Source organism: Triticum dicoccoides, chromosome 4A, assembly GCF_002162155.2.
Source record: "Triticum dicoccoides isolate Atlit2015 ecotype Zavitan chromosome 4A, WEW_v2.0, whole genome shotgun sequence".
NCBI classification, from domain to species: domain Eukaryota; kingdom Viridiplantae; phylum Streptophyta; class Magnoliopsida; order Poales; family Poaceae; genus Triticum; species Triticum dicoccoides.
Window position 1 is genome coordinate 685181344 of NC_041386.1, and position 8785 is coordinate 685190128.

Here is an 8785-nt window from a genome sequence, read left to right on the forward strand (position 1 = left end):
GGGGGGCAAATGCGTTGAACACACAGACAGGCTTGTCAAGCAAGGTTCAAAATAGGGACCAGTACTGTTCATCCGCACACAACACACGGCTTATTCTGTCTTATTCTGTCGTGAATTGGTCGAACACAAATGTCAATCATTAAACAGCACCCTCTCAAAGTCGATCATTTAATTCATTTTCTTTAAGCAGCTTGATAATTGATAAAGTTGAGGACGGGGCGTCGACCCGTTGGCTGGGTAGCTGAGGTTGCTGCCGGCCCACCCGAGTTCGAGTCCGGGCACGGACGCGTGGTGCTCACGGAGTTTCTCCTATAAAGAAAAGCCAACAAAGATTAGCCCTTGGATTGGTCTCATTCCATCAATGGCGTCGAGCCAGCTATGTTCTGTACGAAATAGCAAGCGAGCCATGGATGAATTGTGGCGAAATGCAGGTCTTCCGGTAAGCCAATGCACGGATGATGGATGCGCTGTTACAAATCTTCCGGCAGTAGATAATAGAGCAGTGACATACAACTACCGGACACGAATGATTAGACGCAAATTTGTGGTGGCGAGGCGCGCGAAGTACTACACGGTTTGACGAATCACAGCGGTGGCGATGGGGAAGGCTCGGCGGCGGCGGTGGACATGGCGGAGAGGCGGCTGGGCAGGGCGCGGAAGGAGGCGCGGCTGCGCTGGTGCCTGGTGGTGCGAGGAGGGGCAGACAAGGGCGGCCGGCGCGCGCCGGACGTGGCCTCCACCCTCGACCGAAGTGGTGCGCACCAGCGAGTTGGCCATCGTCGACCGCCTCGCGTCGTGCAGCTCGCTCGACGCCGGCGCCGGCGAGGCCCCCCGGTGCATCGCGCAGCGGAAGGAGCCCGGGTGCGTCGTTGGCGAGCACGAGCAGGCCGTCTTCGCCCGGCCGTGACGGCGGGAGACCACGGCGGGCGGCGAGGGAGGGGCGACCAGCAGGCTGTTGATGCGTCGTTGCCATTAAGAAGTCAGAGCATCTTCAATGGGCGCGCAACACGCGGCGCGCTAAAAATCAAAATACAGCGTCGGGTGTGCCAGGTTTTACGCGCAGCGATGCGCCGTAAAATAAAGCGCGCCCGAACCGCTTCAGCAGGCGCGCTATATTTTATTTTGTTTTCCTTAAGATGAACTGCGATTCGATACATATTTGGTTCTGAGCATAGAAATATGAAGATAGTTCGGCACATAGCCTGCTTCTACGATACAAAATAAAACGAAAGACTACTACTACTCGTCATTCTCCGACTCGGACTCTGCCTCGGTGATGTCCTCCTTCATCGTCTGAGCATAGGCGTCAAGGAACCGCTCGTCGCGGGAGTCCTAGGACGACGCATCTCCTAGCGCGATGTTGTATTTAGCGACCGTCTTCCGTGTTCGCTTGTTCTCGCGATAGGCGGCTCAATCCTTCCTCCTCTCCTCCCTCGCCGCCCTCCTCTCGGAAAAGAACTGTTCCTCATTGATGATGTCTTGCGGGAAGCGTTGCCTCCATAGCGCCATGGCTTCCTCGTCCATCTCGGCCAGGCTGAGACGGCGTTCCCGCCTCCGGTTTTTGCGATGATCCTCGTCAGTGATAAGCCGCGGGGAAGGCGCCAACTCCTGTGCCCGCTCACGCATCGCCACGTCGGTGAAGATCATGTCCCAAGGGGACCGCCGAAGGCGCCACGCAGCAGCGTCGTACGCTCGCGCCATCCTGGGCGGTGTCGAAGGTTCCGAGGCCGGGGCGCACGCCGCCGCCCGACCGAATCGAGGCGGAGTAGGTGCCGGACGGACGCACGCGGACGCCGTGGTAGCCCGAACCTCCCCGGCGGCGAGGCGGCATGGTGTCGCGGTGGTGTTGTGTCGGCGGCGAGGAGATAAAGCAGTAGAGGGAGCAAGAAAGAGCGGCAGAGGGCGCTGCAATTTTATAGGCGCACCGGACGCGGTGCGTTAAATCTAGCGCGCAAGCTGCCGCCTTTTCCCGCGTGCGCAATCGTTTTCCGCCGTCACTGGAGCCAATTTACCACATGCACGCGTCTTTTAGCGCGGCTGTTAGAGATGCTCTCAGCGCTGTGGTGGTGTTATGTTCCGGATGGCAATGGATATTGCGGCCGCCGACAACAAATCTAGGTAGCAGCAGGGTCGTATTTATATGCGGGAGACCGGACAGGAGGAGAAGCTACTCGGTCAGGCCCAACCGTCTGGGTTGGGCCTGTCGTCTACTATTGGACTTTAGAGCCCTGTGTTTTAGTGCTATTATCTCTCACCTGCTCACAGTTTCATTCCCCAAAAAAAAACCTGCTCACAGTTCACAAAATTCCCTAAAAAAAAGTTCACAGAAGGAGAGAAGAAACACACTTGGACATGAACATAACCAAATTTGTTTTATAGAAACAGAAACATTTGATACCCCTACTTTTTTTCTAAATAGGAAAAACATTCATGTGTTGCAAGAGGCCGTGGGCGCTTGGCGCCATCATCTGTTACACTCGGCACCAATCACCTCTCTTGTGGCAGATCCTCCGAGGTATGTATCTGAGCTACTGTCTCCAGCCACGACAACATGGAACGAGGCACTGGTCAGGGCTGTTTTTCTTTCCATTGATGCGAATGCCATTCTGAAGATCCCCACTTGCACCCGCAACAAAGATGATTTCTGGGCATGGTATTCGGACAAGACGGGAAAATTCACAGTAAGCTCGACATACAAATTCTTGCTGGAAACTAAACTACAGAGGGAGGAATATTTGCAGGGAGGAAGTGGTTCATCACATTCTGAAAGAGATGAAAAATCCTGGTGCTCATTATGGAAGCTGAAGGTCCCATCAAAGATAAGGATTTTTCTTTGGAGACTTGCTCATCATTCGCTTCCACTAGTAGAAAAAGGACCTAATATGAGACACATTAGTGCCGGTTTGGTTTTGAGCCGGCACTAATGTGTCCAATAGTACTGGTTCCAACGGCTAGCCGGCCGTTCTAATTAGTACCGGTTCGTGGCGAACCTATAGTACCGGTTCGTGCCACGAACCGGTACTAAAGAGGGTGGTGGCAGGGTGTTGTCAGTCTGGGGCCCGTCCAGCACCTTTAGTACCGGTTCGTGGCACGAACCGGTACTAAAGGTCGACGTACATAAACCCTTCGTCCCCCCGAGCCACTCTGTTCTTCCCCTTTCCCCTCACTTTCTCTGTTCTTCCTCCTCTCTCCTCGAGCTCCTCACAAATTTTGCCCAAAATTTGTCAAGATTTGAAGGCCCCCATCCATTCAAATGATCACAAAGGTTAGCAACTTTGTCCTTTCAACTCTCATTGCTAGATTAGCTCTTGCAATGCTTTGTATAGTGATTAATTTGGGAGGAATAATTATATTTGCTAGTATTTGATTTATATGCAATTTGAGCACAAAAATAACACTTAGTTTTCATATGTAGGTGTGGTTTACTTAGTGCCTTCTAAATCTCCGTCGTAACCACCATCGATCGCCCGCACCGTCCCGTCGCCGGCACCACCTTCTGGTGAGGCTCTTGTTCATGAATGTTTTACATTACCAAATTGATGTTTATGTGATTTGGATATATAGTTACTCGTATAATTATCTTACCCGTACGTTGTTTGTTATACATAGTGCCATGGTTTTGATATCCATCCCCGTCGGCCCTCGTCCTTGTTATGATTCGGATGTGGTATATTCTCTTTTAAAACTAGTTGTTGCATTTCGTGTTTATGACAAATTATGCCCATCAAGTTGACATAGATATTTTTATCTAGGAGATATGTGAACCGGAAATTCCAACCGACCCTATTGTCGAGAGGTTAAATTTAGTTGAAAGAGAAAACGAGTATTTGAAAGAAAAATTGAAAAGAATTGAGGGGGAGAAGATGGAATTAGAGTTGCATGTTGCCGATGTCGTCGATGATCACAAGATCAAGATGGAGAAAATGAGGTTGAAGATTAGAAAGATTAGAAAATATGCCATTGATAGTGTGGCTTGGTATCATTATGCTGTTGGATCAATTGTTACCTTAATTGCGATCTTCATCGCATTTGTTGTTGCATTTAAATTCTTTAGCTAGAGAGTTATTTGTATGTTGCATTTAATTAAGTGTTGTATATGAACTTTATGTATGAACTTGTATTAATTTGGTCTATTCGGTGTTGTGTAATGAAGATGAGCCGACAATGGATGTATGATGACAGATGCTCTCCCGAGTTCATTAATGGCCTGCATACTTTTCTGCTTGCCGCTGAGGCAAACAAGCGGGCGGATGGTTTTATGCCTTGTCCATGTGCTGGCTGTAAGAATGGTCACAGTTACTCTATGTCAAGAACCATTCACGTCCACCTATTTGAGTCCGGTTTCATGTCCCACTATAATGTTTGGACCAAGCACGGAGAAATAGGGGTTATGATGGAAGATAATGAAGAAGAAGAGGACGACGACGGCTATCCTGGCCATGGGTTCCCTGAATACGATGATACAACAATGGGGGAAGAAGCTGAGCCGACAATGCAGAAAGAAGCTGAAGAAGAGGCATCAGATGAGCCCGCTGATGATCTAGGTCGGGCCATTGCCGATGCAAAGAGAAACTGCGCAAGTGATCTGGAGAGGATGAAGTTGCAGCGCATGTTAGAGGATCACAAGAAATTGTTGTACCCGAATTGCAAAGCTGACAAAAAGAAGTTGGGCACCACACTTGAATTGCTGCAATGGAAGGCAGAGAATGGTGTATCTGACAAGGGATTTGGAAAGTTGCTGGTAATGATAAAGAATATGCTTCCAAAGGACAACGAATTGCCCGAGAGTACGTATGAAGCAAAGAAGGCTGTCTGCCCTCTAGGGTTAGAGGTGCAAAAGATACATGCATGCCCTAATGACTGCATCCTCTACCGCGGTGAGTATGAGGATTTGAATGCTTGCCCGGTATGCGGTGCATTGCGTTATAAGATCAGTCGCGATGACCCTGGTGATGTCGAGGGTGAGCGCCCCAAGAAGAAGATTCCTGCCAAGGTAATGTGGTATGCTCCTATAATACCACGGTTGAAACGTTTGTTCCAAAACAAAGATCATGCGAAGGCGATGCGGTGGCACGCAGAAGACCGTAAGAAAGACGGAAAGTTGAGAGTACCCTCTAACGGTTCGCGGTGGAGAAAAATTGAGAGAAAGTACTGGGAGGAGTTTGCAGGTGACCCAAGGAACGTATGGTTTGGTCTAAGCGCAGATGGCATTAATACTTTTGGGGAGCAGAGCAGCAACCATAGCACGTGGCCTGTGACTCTATCTTTGTATAACCTTCCTCCTTAGTTGTGCATGAAGCGGAAGTTCATTATGATGTCAGTGCTCATCCAAGGCCCTAAGCAACCCGGCAACGATATTGATGTGTACCTAAGGCCATTAGTTGAAGAACTCTTACAACTATGGAATGGAACAGGTGTACGTGCGTGGGATGAGCACATGGGGGAAGAATTTGACCTAAAGGCGTTGCTGTTCGTGACCATCAATGATTGGCCTGCTCTCAGTAACCTTTCAGGACAGACAAATAAGGGATACGGCGGATGCACGCACTGTTTGGATGATACCGACAGTATATATTTGAATAGTTGTAAGAAAAATGTGTACCTGGGACATCGTCGATTTCTTCCGAGCAGGCATCCCGTAAGAAAGAAAGGCAAGCATTTCAAAGGTGAGGCGGATCACCGGACGAAGCCTCGCGCACCGTACTGGTGCTGATGTACATGATATGGTCAAGGATTTGAAGGTAATCTTTGGAAAGGGTTCTGACGGACAACCTGTTCCGAAGGACGCTGACGGACGCGCACCCATGTGGAAGAAGAAATCTATATTTTGGGACCTGCCGTATTGGAAAGACCTAGAGGTCCTCTCCTCAATCGACGTGATGCACGTGACGAAGAATCTTTGCGTTACCCTGCTTGGCTTTTTGGGCGTGTATGGGAAGACAAAAGATACACCAGAGGCACGGGAGGACCAGCAACGTATGCACGGAAAAGACGACATACATCAGGGTCAGGCCAGCTACGCTCTTACCAAAGAAGAGAAGGAAATCTTCTTTGAATGCCTGCTCAGCATGAAGGTACCGTCTGGCTTCTCGTCGAATATAAAGGGAATAATAAATATGGCAGAGAAAAAGTTCCAGAACCTAAAGTCTCATGACTGCCACGTGATTATGACGCAACTCCTTCCGGTTGCATTGAGGGGGCTTCTACCGGAAAACGTTCGATTGGCCATTGTGAAGCTATATGCATTCCTCAATGCAATCTCTTAGAAGGTAATCGATCCAGAAATCATACCAAGGTTACAAAATGATTTGGTGCAATGTCTTGTCAGTTTCGAGTTGGTGTTCCCACCATCCTTCTTCAACATCATGACGCACGTCCTAATTCACCTTTGCGAAGAGATTAACATTTTGGGTCCTGTATTTCTATACAATATGTTCCCCTTTGAAAGGTTCATGGGAGTCTTTCAGAAATATGTTCATAACCGTGCTAGGCCAGAAGGAAGCATCTCGAAGGGCCATGAAAATAAGGAGGTCATTGAGTTTTGTATTGACTTTATTCCTGACCTTAAGCCGATTGGTGTTCCTGAATCGCGGCATAAGGGCAGACTGGAAGGAAAAGGCACGCTAGGAGGGCATCAAATAATATGTATGGACGGGCATTCTCTCACTGAAGCACACTACACAGTTCTACAGAATTCCGCGTTGGTGGCTCCGTATATGGAGGAACACAAGAATTTTCTACAGTCCAAACACCCGGAGAAGTCTGACAACTGGATTGCACGCGAACAAACGAGGACTTTCGCCAGTTGGTTGCAGAAACGTGCCCTGAATGATGGCGATATTCAAAATGACCTGTACTCGCTGTCCCAGTTACCATCTTCGAATATAATGACTTTCAAAGGGTACCAGATAAATGGGAATACATTTTACACGATCGCCCAAGATAAGAAGAGCACCAACCAAAACAGTGGTGTCCGCTTTGATGCAACAACCAACACGGGAAAGGAAACATATTATGGTTACATAGAGGACATATGGGAACTTAACTATGGATTAGGTGATTTGAAGGTCCCTTTGTTTCAATGCAAATGGGTCAATATGACACGAGGCGGGGTAACGGAAGACCCGCAGTACGGAATGACAACAGTGGATCTCAACAATTTTGCGTATGCAGACGAACCATTCGTCCTAGCCAATGATGTGGCGCAGGTTTTTTTATGTGAAAGACATGTCTACCAGGCCGAGAAAAAGAAAAGATAAGGAAGCGAATGGATCATACGATGAGCCAAAGCGCCACATAGTTCTTTCAGGAAAAAGAAACATCGTGAGAGTGGATGACAAGACAGACATGTCAGAAGATTATGAAAAGTTTGATGAAATTGCTCCATTCATAGTGAATATTGACCCGAGCATCCAGTTAAATGATGAAGATTTTCCCTGGCTACGGCGCAAAGGGACACACGAGAAGAAAAAGTTTCACACCCAAAGATCTGGGATGTGATCGGCTTCACTATCATCGCTTCCTTCTGTGTTTCACACCCAGGAGGGAATGTCTGTAATAGTTAGGGTAGTTAATTATGTGTTTTGGCATTTGAAACGCGAATTTTTTTTATGTGCTAACAATTCCTTTTCATGCATTTACTGAATTTTTTCCAGCTAAATGACCCTGAAATTGAAAAGCATTTGAAATGAACTCAGAAAAGGTTGAAAGTTGGCATGGTATCATAATTTCATACAAATAGCATGTGCAAAAAAGTAGAGAGGGTTACGGCAAAAACTGGATACACTTCGTGTACAAAATGGACAATCCTTTTCGAAGTATCAGGGTTTCCGACGAAAACTGAAATGTTACAAAGGCATTTCATTTTTTAAATAATCTAAGCATTACCAAATTGAATATAATGATAAAACACACTAATATTAAACATAAGAAAAAGGAATCACTGAAAAATCTTTTTCCAAAGTTAAGTTATTCACAAACTAGTGATTCACACAAATTTCAAATAATTCAAAATTTAAACTATTCAAATTTGAAAACTACCGGCACTAACAGATCAAAGTTTGTAAATTTTTGTACCTAAAGCAAAAATATTCACAAAGAAACTCTAAATACAACAAAAAACAACTCAAAAATAAATAAAACAAATAAAAAAGCAAAAAAATTAAGAAAATAAAAAAAGCCCGCCTACTGGGCCAAAGCGGCCTGCATACGACTAGAAACTCAACCTTTTGTTGGGCCAGGATGCAGGCCCGCAAAGGCCCAGTAGGCCCACATGGCAGCAATGAATTGGTAGGCCCAGTAGGCCTGCTTAGAAGAGGAGCTCGAGAGAGCTACCGCACTAGGGCTTATAAACCAGTGCGGTAGCCCTTCGACTAGCGAGGTGGGACTAAACTTGTCGCACCGCACTGTGCCAGCGCACCCCCTTTAGTACCGGGTGGTTGCACCAACCGGTACTAAAGGGGGGCCTTTAGTACCGGTTGGAGCCACCACCCGGTACTAAAGGGGGTGCGCTTCCCGCCACTTGGCCTGGCCAAAACAGACCTTTAGTACCGGTTGGTGGCTCCAACCGGTACTAAAGGTCCATCCTATATATACAACACTTGAAAAAAATTTAGTTTCTCTCTGTTCTTCCCTCTGTTTCCTCCCTCCGTCACGCCGCCCTGCCCCGACCGTCGCCGCCCCCGCCCCTCGTCGCCGACCCCGGCCGTCCCCGCCCCTCGTCGCCGTCCCCGTCCCCGTCGCCGCGCCCCGCCCCGCCCCGTCGTTGCCGCCCCGTCCCATCGCC